A 10,237-nucleotide genomic window follows, 5' to 3' on the forward strand; every position below is an offset into this window, starting at 1 on the left:
CTTCCTTCTCCAAGCAGAAAAACAATAAATCTATTAGTTTACATTGACATATACAGTGTATGGAAACAAAGAATTCATGTTTCCACTTTTAGATCACTTTTCTTTGTTAAACTATATTCTGGCTACAAGGATCTTTTCTAGAACTGAAGTTTAAGGTTGTTTGAGGTGTCTACACTGCACGAGCAAAACAAATCAACCCAGTAACATCATCTTTATATCACTTACTCTGTGCTCCCACAGTGGATGGTACTCCTGTATGTAATAGGAGAGTTTACAGTTCTTACCCTCACTAAAATTCTCTTACTGATGAAAATGGATTTGTTCTGCTCAAATCCAACCAGAATACTCCAAGAACTAGAGAAGGATGAGCTGTTTCAGGCTCTGCTCCAGAGAACTTTAAAGGCCCTACAGGCAACTGCTGCTGAAGCACATCCTGTCTCTGCTGCTGCACCTCTGGTAAAGCAGCTGAGTGTAACACAGCTCTCCCCTGTTAATCAGGTATTTTCTCTTCCCTTTGCATATGCTCCAAGCTTTGTGGGTGCCAGCATCAGGGCTATGACTGCACACACAATCCTCCACTCCACCCCTGAACACCAGTTTTTGCAAAAAATCCTCATTATCCAGCATGAAGGTGGACACTCCACCTTGTACTACAAGGCCCCTGTGCAAGTTATTAATGATAAAAAGCAATTTCCTACCTTTATGTTCACATCTTCATTGCCCATGCACTTTGAAAAACAGAATCTAAGACAAATGACATGCCTTTCAAAAGTTTCTGCTTTACCCCTGGGCAAAAAACAATAAACACCTTGATGGAGCTTTTATCAATCAATTTTCATTTAGTTTCTTTCTATTAAAAACTCTTAAGATGCTGTACTGAGCACAAGGAGCAACAGCAATGTACTTCAAAGTAAAACAACAGTATTACTCAAAACAATGTGAATGGTATGTTCTGCAATTTGTGGAGGTAGATCCCATTGATCAACTTTATTGCAAATCACAGCCTATCAGGGGATTAATTTGTTTTTTCAAATATAAAGCAGAGGACATTACTTGAGAGGATTTTATTTTCTATTAAATCGGTGAAGTAGCAAATACTATTTCATCCACATTTACCAAATAAGAACAGCTATATATATTGGGCAGCACATAATGCCACAAAATTATAGTTTAATTTCCTGATGGAATAGCTATGAAGGTGCAGAAACCCCATTCCTAATAAAATGCTAATTATTATATTAATAGTAAATGAAAATCCAAATTTTGATCCTGATTTAATTTTACACACTGGAGCCACTGGTGTAACTCCAGAGAAGTTCCTGTGATGTTCCTCTGGTTTTACATCACTCTAAAATCAGAAACTTGGCCCAAAATGCTAAAAAGCACAGAACAGCTGCCTGTTGATGTCTGCAGAGATTTGAAAGCTTGATGCAACAGCATTAGGATATTGATTCCCCCCCCCCCCCCCGAATTTGCAAGAAAAGAAATAGAAATTCGGTGTTTGATCCCAAATCTGAAGAAACTTCAGGGCTGGCTTGCAGCTTGGTACAGGAGAGCAAAGCAAGGGGCACAAGAATGTACAGATTTCTGAAGTGTCCCTAACACCACGTGCAGTGCCAGCTCTGAGCATGACCCTGTTTCCAGCCCAGCTCTGCAGGATTCCCTGAGGATTTCAACCCAACAGCTCCTTCTGGGAGCCTTTACATGCAGCCACAGACATTCTGCAGGTTCAAGAGCAGGTTAAGCTGCCTGTGTAGACTCAGCAGAGTGGAATCCTCATCTTCAGCTGGGAAGTTAAGCCTTTCCACAGTAAAGCTAATAAATAACAGGGACAGCAGTCGTGTGCCAACTCCTCACTTTGGTACTGACACAGGTGTGAAACTCTGCTTGCACCTGAATTTGCTGTGAACTGGTTAACATTTCCATTGGACTTTTCATAAAAATGAAATAAAATCATCAGACAACTCTCCCAGCACAACTGCACTTTCCAGCACAGCTTCCAAAGCTGGAAACATGGGTCAACACTGGAAATATTTCCCATGGCACCTCACCAGTGTGGAAACAAATGCCAAGCCTGATCTCGTGTCATTCAGATCAGCTCCCACTGGGGCCTGGATCCAAATTAATGGGTTCCCCTCCCAGCAAATGTCACAGGAAAACCTTGCCAGGAAACAGCTTACCAAAAAAAAAAAATCCTATTTCATCTTGAATGAGGGATTCCATTTCAGTCAGAAGGTTCCTTCCCATAGGCTCTGTCTGAGCACAGCTTGAGAAATACTTTTGGGAACTGAGATCAAAGAGCATAAACAAACACCAGCTTACACACACACAAGGAACCAACGTGGCAACTGTTGGTATCCAGACAATTCCTGTCCCCCGAGCCTCTTCCTTCTCTTTAATATTTCTGATTCCATTCAAAATGTTAAAAGCTGTTATACACCTTTCAGAAAGGAGAATGTTAACAACAAGCAGCTTCTAAAGGCTTTGCCTTTGTTCCTGTTCTAGAGGAGGTTTAAACTCTGTCAAACATCTGGGATGGGAGGATACTTCACACAGTGTCTAAAGACTGAGACAAGTTCCTGAAAATCTTACTGACCAGAGAGAAAGGGCTCTCAGTTTTTCTCACTGTACCTTATCTACAGAACTTCCATCTTCCAACAGACAAAATTCCCATTTTAATTACCTTTGTATACCTTCAGGTAGATAATTTTCCTCTTTTGGATCCAAGGGGCTAAACTGGTGGGGAATTGGTTTTTTCCAGTGGTCTTCCTCAGCCAGTTTAACTCCTTGGCCTGGCTTTCCTCACGGGTGCCAGTGAGCACCAAAGGCAGGGCAGGAACGTGCAGGATGAGATAAGAAGGATGGAAGGACCAATTCGTTTGATGCAAGCTGGGAGCTAGAGCATCACCCTCCAAAGTGGCACCCTGAGCTAACCCACCTTGTTCTCTTACAGCCCAGATTAACGAGCTGGATTTGAAGTAGTTCAAAGTGATGACCTCACTATGGCCACTTGTGGACTAGAGCTAAAAAACTCCCTTTCTTTTTTGAGTGAGATTTCTTGCAAAAGCAGATTACACCAGAAGGAAAGTCATTAAATAATGCAGATCTCAATCAAATGGTATAAGTTGGTATCAGTGGGCTTTGTCTACACACATCTGGATTACTTTGATAGAGCTCTGATTCTCTAACATCTAATGTACAGTTAATCAACCATAATAGAAATCTTTCAAAGACTTTTTGATGAGATTCAGAACCTCTCTAGCTACTCTGAGATACTATTTCTCTGAACCAATACAGTGAATTGAAGCAAGCTGATGCTGTAACCCTTCTGCCAGACTCTCCCAGTGAAACAAGTTTGGGTCAATGCAGTTTCCCTCCCTGCAGTGCAATTCTGTGCTCAGTGTCAGGGAGCAGCACCTGGGAAGTGCTATGGACAGATGAAGCAGTGTTGACCAATGGAAATTCTGCAGGAAAACCATCACAGCTTCTCCAGGTGACCCCAAAAGTCATGCTCAGAACTGGGGTTCTGAGAACTAGGGTTGGTGTCTGGGGTTATTCAGCTGCCTCAGCATCAGTTCAGAGCCCTGACAGTGCCCTGGGGCAGGGCTGAGCTCACCCCTTTTCTCACCACAGCTGGAGCTGGGAGAAAACATATCCACACCTTCTGAACAAAAGAGAGAGGATATTGCCTTCCTGCAAGGTGGAAATGTTACATTTACTATTGCACTCATTATTAGATGCAATCTATTTCAGGAATCCAAATTCCTTAGCTCTTACAGTATTAAGACCGGGGGGAAAAACAATTAAAAAACCAGTTTACTTATTATCTTTTCTGCTGTTTGTTTACTCCTGTATGCCAGATGGCTTGGACTGTGAAAACAGATCCACGAGATGACACATAATCCTGCAAATATTCAGTGCCTGGACCTCCAGTGGAGCTCCCTAGAAGTCCCATGCACATGATGCCTGAGTGACTATTTCATTTCTGTTTATATTCAGCTTCACTTTCTCATTCTCTCAAATGAACCAACTATTGCTACAGTCAGGTTGCAGACAAAGAACACACGTCCCACACAGAGCTGTTCTATAAATCTGTTGTCTTTAGCACCAGAAAACACTGTTTATGTTTTGACTCTCCATAACCCATTTTGCCTATCAAGCCTCTGGATTTTTTCCTCTTATCAACCTGTTCCTAAAGGTGACTTCCCCTCCTGGTTCACCTGATCTTCTTCTGCCATGAATGAACAGTGATGGTGAACCTTTGGTGTCCAGTGACTTCCCTTGCACAGGATCACCCAACCCCTCAGATTGAAAGGAGCTGCCATGGAGTTACACAGGGAAGGTCAGAGCTGCACATCCTGGGACTGCCACTCCTCCAGCACATTCCAGGGCACCAGCACTGCCCTGACCATGGGCCTTTTCCACCTCCTCCAGGGGTGAGCTCACCAGGCTTTCCTGCAGCTCTCAGGAAGCCACAGACAGCCTCTGCCTCAGTTTGCTGCTGCTGCTCTGCTCCTGCCTTCACTCTTTCCCCTGACTGTTCCCAGATCAGGTCCTGGACAGGAACCTCATCAGGGTCTGAGGACATTGAGACTCTGAGGGTCTGCAGGGAAAGACTCACCACTGAGCTGGAACAGCATCCCTGTTCCAGCAAACCCCCCCCAGGTGTGGTGCTCAGGACCCCACAGGTTCCAGCATCCCTGGGCACACATTCACCAGCTCCCTTTCCAGGTGAGGTGAGACCTCCCAGACAAGCACCTGCAGCACTTCCCCACTCCCTGCTCGCCTGGACCTGCCTGTGAGAGGCTTTGAGAGGCTGAAGCACCTCCACCAACAACCTCAACAGTTTGTGAACGAATTCAAACTCCCTGTACAGTTAAGAACCCAGAGCTTTAATGCCACTGTGGTGTAATTAATTCTGTCTGTGGAAACTTCACAAATGTCATAGTCTTCCTCAAAGCTGCCTTCCAGGATCTCCCCATGGGGGAAAACCCTCTTCTTGCCTGCCTGTCATTGATATTAAACTGATACCAGCAGTGGCAGGGCCAGTGCATGTTCAGTGTGGTACAGGCAGAGACAGGCATCCCCTCTCTGTCCAGAACTCTGGGAATATTGCCTTCCTTCTTTCCTGAAAAGCACTGCATTATCAGCTGAGGGTGTGGGGTGACACCACAAGAGTGCCTGTGTATCTGTCATGGTGCAAGGGTACACTCAGATTTCCTTGCAGCTACTGTGAGGGTCTGCAACTGTCAAAAGCAAGAGAAAATCCCAGGACAGGTAAAAACCCCCAAACCAATTGGAAGACAGAAGAAGATGCTGAGAGTAATTCAACGACATTTTGCAGGTGTAAATCTGTAAATCATACTTAATAATATATTAGTTCTCAAATGATATGCCAGCTGCATCTATCCAAAGGTAGCAATGCCTAATGAAGTCAAGACAACTAGAGTAAAACAACACCATTTTGTAAGGTAAAACTTCTCCCTTCCATTACTTTATCTGCATTTAACCTCCTAGAGGCTTCAGCCCAGCACAAGCCCACAGAATTAAATTCATTATTATTCATTATTCAAACACCATCCCTTTGTTTTCTGGAATAGCTTTGTAGCCTGGAGTCAAATGAGCTAAAGTAAAATTATGTGACTTGGCATTGAAAATATATTACCTCAGCTGCCAGAACGGATTTAGCAGAATATGTGTGCAGTTCGTCACTTCTTCCACAACTGCCTTCACGCACACAAAGGGCTGTGACAGCCCCTGAGTTATGAGAGGCCATTCGAGGGGCTCTGATGGATTAGATTGTTTCATGCACTGACTTAAGATCTCATTTCCTGCAACATTCACAAGTGCTTTCTCCACGGCTGAATGGAAACCTGTTCTGTCCTATGTATATTGCCTTCCCTTGTTAGCCAGGGAAACTGGAGATGTGGGGAGTTCACACTAGGAGAGCTCCCACTTGCTCAGGGATTCAGGCAAAGTCTCCAAACAGGCTGAGACATTTAAGAAGTGACAAGCGGGTTCTGCCCCTGCTTTTTATTGAGTCCTAATCGATTTACTCTGGAATAAGGGGAACACTGAGATGCTCCCAGTGAGAACAGCGCAGGAAGAAAAGTCTAATCACACCCCTGACAGGTCTCACTCTGCAAATCTTAAAACACAGAACTTGGGCTATTAGCAGAGGGACAACAGGATGAACTCTTCATCTGGGGCTTTCTGCACATTGCTAAAGCCACTCTTACCAGATGCAATGGTCTGATGAGGTGTTAAATGTAGTTTTAGGTGCAGCACTACCACATCAGAAGTGCCCAGACACAATGCTGACTCAGCTCTGCAGCTGTATGACAGAATCAGAGAATCCCAGGATGGTTTGGGTTGGAAGGGACCTTAGAGATCATCTCACTGCAACCCCCTGCCATGGGCAGGGACACCATGGCCAGGCTGCTCAACCCGCCTCAGCCTCACAGTGCCAGTTCAGAGTCTCCCAGTCCCTCCTGGGGCCACCAAGCTGGGGACAAAACAGCCCCAGTGTTGCTTCCACCCCGTGCTCTGGTGAACTGGCAGAAGCACCAGCACACCCACTGCAGATCCTGCTCAGACCTGTGCCCCAGGGCTGGGGCAGTGCAGGACTCTGATCAGCCACAGTCCAACAGCCCCTGTGAAACACGGGTAACAACTGCCCTCCTTCCACCACTGGGAAGATTCCTTTCACCTCTCAAAGCATTAACAATTTTAATTATACTAACCTGACAAATCTTGCCACTAATATTTTTTTAAGTCCTAAAAACTCATCAACAATGATAAAATTAATGCAGATGGGGAACCATAACCAGGCAGCAGTTCCTGCATCACACAGTGACAACCAAGCAAAGACCACAAGCACAGGCTAACACATAATCACAGGCTAATCAGCTGGATTTTCCCCCTGTTCCCTTTGCTTGAGCTATATCATAATAGAATCTATGAACTGCAAGGTACATGGTAATTAATCTTTGAACTACTTGTTAAGTTAAAGCGTGAGTTGAATATTAAGTTGAATGTGTTTGCAATCACTGTCTTCAATAAAGGTGTGTGGAAAAATTACCAACAGAATGGAGAAGAAAAAAAGACCTAAGACAAAACACAGAACATCATCCTCTCCCAGCCTAAATAAGGGGTAAAGAGGGCTAAACAAAGTCAGTAGTAAAATTAGTCTCTTGAGAAGTTCTAGGCCTAATTTAACCCAGCACAGTGTTAGCTAGAGGTGCCCTCCAGTAATACGATTACAAGAAGGCCACCAAAATAGGTTTTCCCTCTGGAGAATTCCCTGCCTTTCCACTGTAAACTTGCTCTTGAGTTAGATGAGGACGGGGGGAGGGAGAACACAAACACACACTTCTCTCTCCTTCATGCATTTTTTAGTGTAAAGATGGCAACAACAATATTAACAAAAATTAATGCAGGCAGGCGTGGGGAGAATATAATGCACTAGGAAAGAGATGCTCAGGGAAACCAGGCTAGTTTTTTAAGAGGAATCTGGGAGGCTGAGCAAAAAGAAACCTTGATAACTATTTTTATGGAACATTAAAAGTTTGAAGACTTCTTCTCCCCCCCAATTCTGAGCAATGTTGGAGACCAGAATGCCAAGCTAATGTTTACTATCATCAATATGTCTTTCATATGTTACCAGTCCATCACTGTACTGTTCACGTGCCACAAAACAGATTCTGAGACATGTTTGTAATTTGCATTAGCAAGAGCTCCATTTTATACATATTCAACAGCCCAAAAGATACCACATAATCCAGCCTAATTTGAACCCACCTGTTTCCCACTCTCTCTCCCTGCCTTTCCACCACATTTTAAACTGTTTAGCTCAGGGCTCATTGGATTCAATGGAAAGTTTTCTGTACAGTTCAATGAATAGTTGGTCCAACCATGAGACAAAAGTTAATCAGTTTGTTTCTAGTTAGCATGCACTTAATATTGAACACATGTGCAACCGATTTGCTGAAAAGAGATTTAACCATGGGCTTAAAGGTTCCTCAAACTAGGGCCTAGAAAAAATAAAATCCTAAAATACTGCAAAACTACCAAAATATTCAAGTGTCTTAATAGGCTATTTGACACATACTTGCTAATTCTGACCAGAACACTATGAATCTGTTTGGTTTTATATTTAAATGTCCATTAGTATACAGTTATGGCACAGAAGCATGTACAAATCATTTGTACATGTCAGGATAAAGATAAAGCTCTGGAGTCAGGACTGTCGGATCAAATTTGTGGAGCAATGAGATATTCTGTGGGATCTATTAATGAAATGGCTCATTTATTGGTCACAATCACAAATCAGAGACTTGGGTGCACAACTGCAGAAGTACTGTATTTACACCCAACTAGAAGCACAATTCCAATGGGCACTGACAGAGCTGGCTGGGCTTTTTTTACAAGCCTTGTGGAAACAAGTGTTTCCACATCTATATTTGTTCTAATTGTTCCCCTTATTTTTCTTAGTCCCCTTTTTTTTTCTACTGAGTCTGACAAAAGTATCCCACCAGTCACCAGACACAGGAACATGAGCCTGAGCTTTGCTCCACGACACCACTGCTTTAGACTTTCCTTGGGGTGATGACCTGTGGGCACAGTGCAGTGCAAAGTGCCAATACAAATTGTTTCCTCTGTAAGAGGATAACATTTGGGGGTTTGGTTTTTGTTTTTGTTTTTATTTATTTATTCTCTCCCTTCAGGGAAATGATGAGCTGAGCTAAAGCCTCCTCATTTCTCAGATGATTTTTTAATATATATTTTATGTATTATACAAACATGGGTATATTGCCATGAATATGTTATGTATAATATGCTATATTACTATAATTATATTACTATAGGATCTTATTAAATGCAAAGAGATATGCCTAGTTGCAATGTAGTTATTAGATGTTCAATTTCAATTGATTGTCAAGAACATAGTCATTAAGATTAAACATCTGTTTAATAGGTATATCTTATTACATAGTTGTACTTAAGTCCACAGGCAAAATCTGATTTAACATGAGACATAGTTTAAATAAACTAATTATGCAAGCATGATCTAAAACCAAGCTAAACATGAACCTTTGAAAATGACACATGAATTTAATCAAAGCCAGGGCCTCAAAGTGAGCAGAACTTAACCACTGGCCTGACTCATGCATGTGTTTTGATTTCACAGCTGAAACCAGTAAAGCCAGCACCCTCTGGGGGCTTCCTGACTCAACAGTGCCTCCCCCACCCACCGATTACAAAGCACTAAATTGTCTCTTCGGTTCGAATTACAGGAAACATTGCTGTGCTTTGTTTGGGAAAGTGCAAGCCATCACCTCTCCAACAGTAGTGAAGTTTCCAGGGATTTGGTTTGAAGGCTCAGTCACCCCAGCCAGGGACAGGTGTCTCCACAAGGCTCCATCAGCCTCCCCCCTGCACCTCAACAGGAGACCCCAGACCATCCCAGACCCCATCCTGTGCAGCTTTAGAATTTGTCCAAACTAACAACCCACTGCTCCCACATGAGTGCAAGAACACAGGTGTCGAGGGGGTCAGAGCTGGCCTTGCTCAGGGCAGGGCAGGGCAGATGCAGTGCTGCTGATCCTGCTGATAACAAACTGATCCTCGTTCCTGCAGTCCCAAAGCAAGGTTCAGCAACAGAACAGCCTGAAATTCCTTACCCAGGTGAGGAAAGCCTGGGCTGGTTTATTTTCTGCTACATTTAGAATTTAAGGGGAATAGATCACATATCTGGACCCAAGAAGACTAAAAAGTGTTTCCACAAACTCAAAGCAGGTCTCAGACAAACCTCACTAATATTTTTCCTGTTTTATTACAGCCACACCATCAGCAGGCTGAGCTCTCAGTCTCCAGGGGAATAATCCTGCGTGCCTGACTGGCAGTGGGAGACTGACTGAGCCTTTGGATACACCCATTCCTCAGTTCTTTCAAGACTTGATGATTTCCTCAAGAACTGTAGCTTATTGCCACAGGAGAAATGGAGCTGGTCAGGAAACAAGATATCAGCTCTGTTCAATTATGTAAGTTGGGGAATTTTTTCCATCTGGATTCAGAAATCAGCTTCATGTCATGGCAGTGAAATTCAACTTTAATATTGAACTATGTCATTTCCAGAATGAATTACGATCTCTCAGGTGTCCAAATACCTTCCTAGAGGACTACAGCAAGTCAGACAGCCTCGGTCACTACAGCCCCAGCCTGACAAAATTTTTGT

This window comes from Corapipo altera, unplaced genomic scaffold, assembly GCF_003945725.1.
Source record: "Corapipo altera isolate COAL_440 unplaced genomic scaffold, ASM394572v1 64, whole genome shotgun sequence".
NCBI classification, from domain to species: Eukaryota; Metazoa; Chordata; class Aves; order Passeriformes; family Pipridae; genus Corapipo; species Corapipo altera.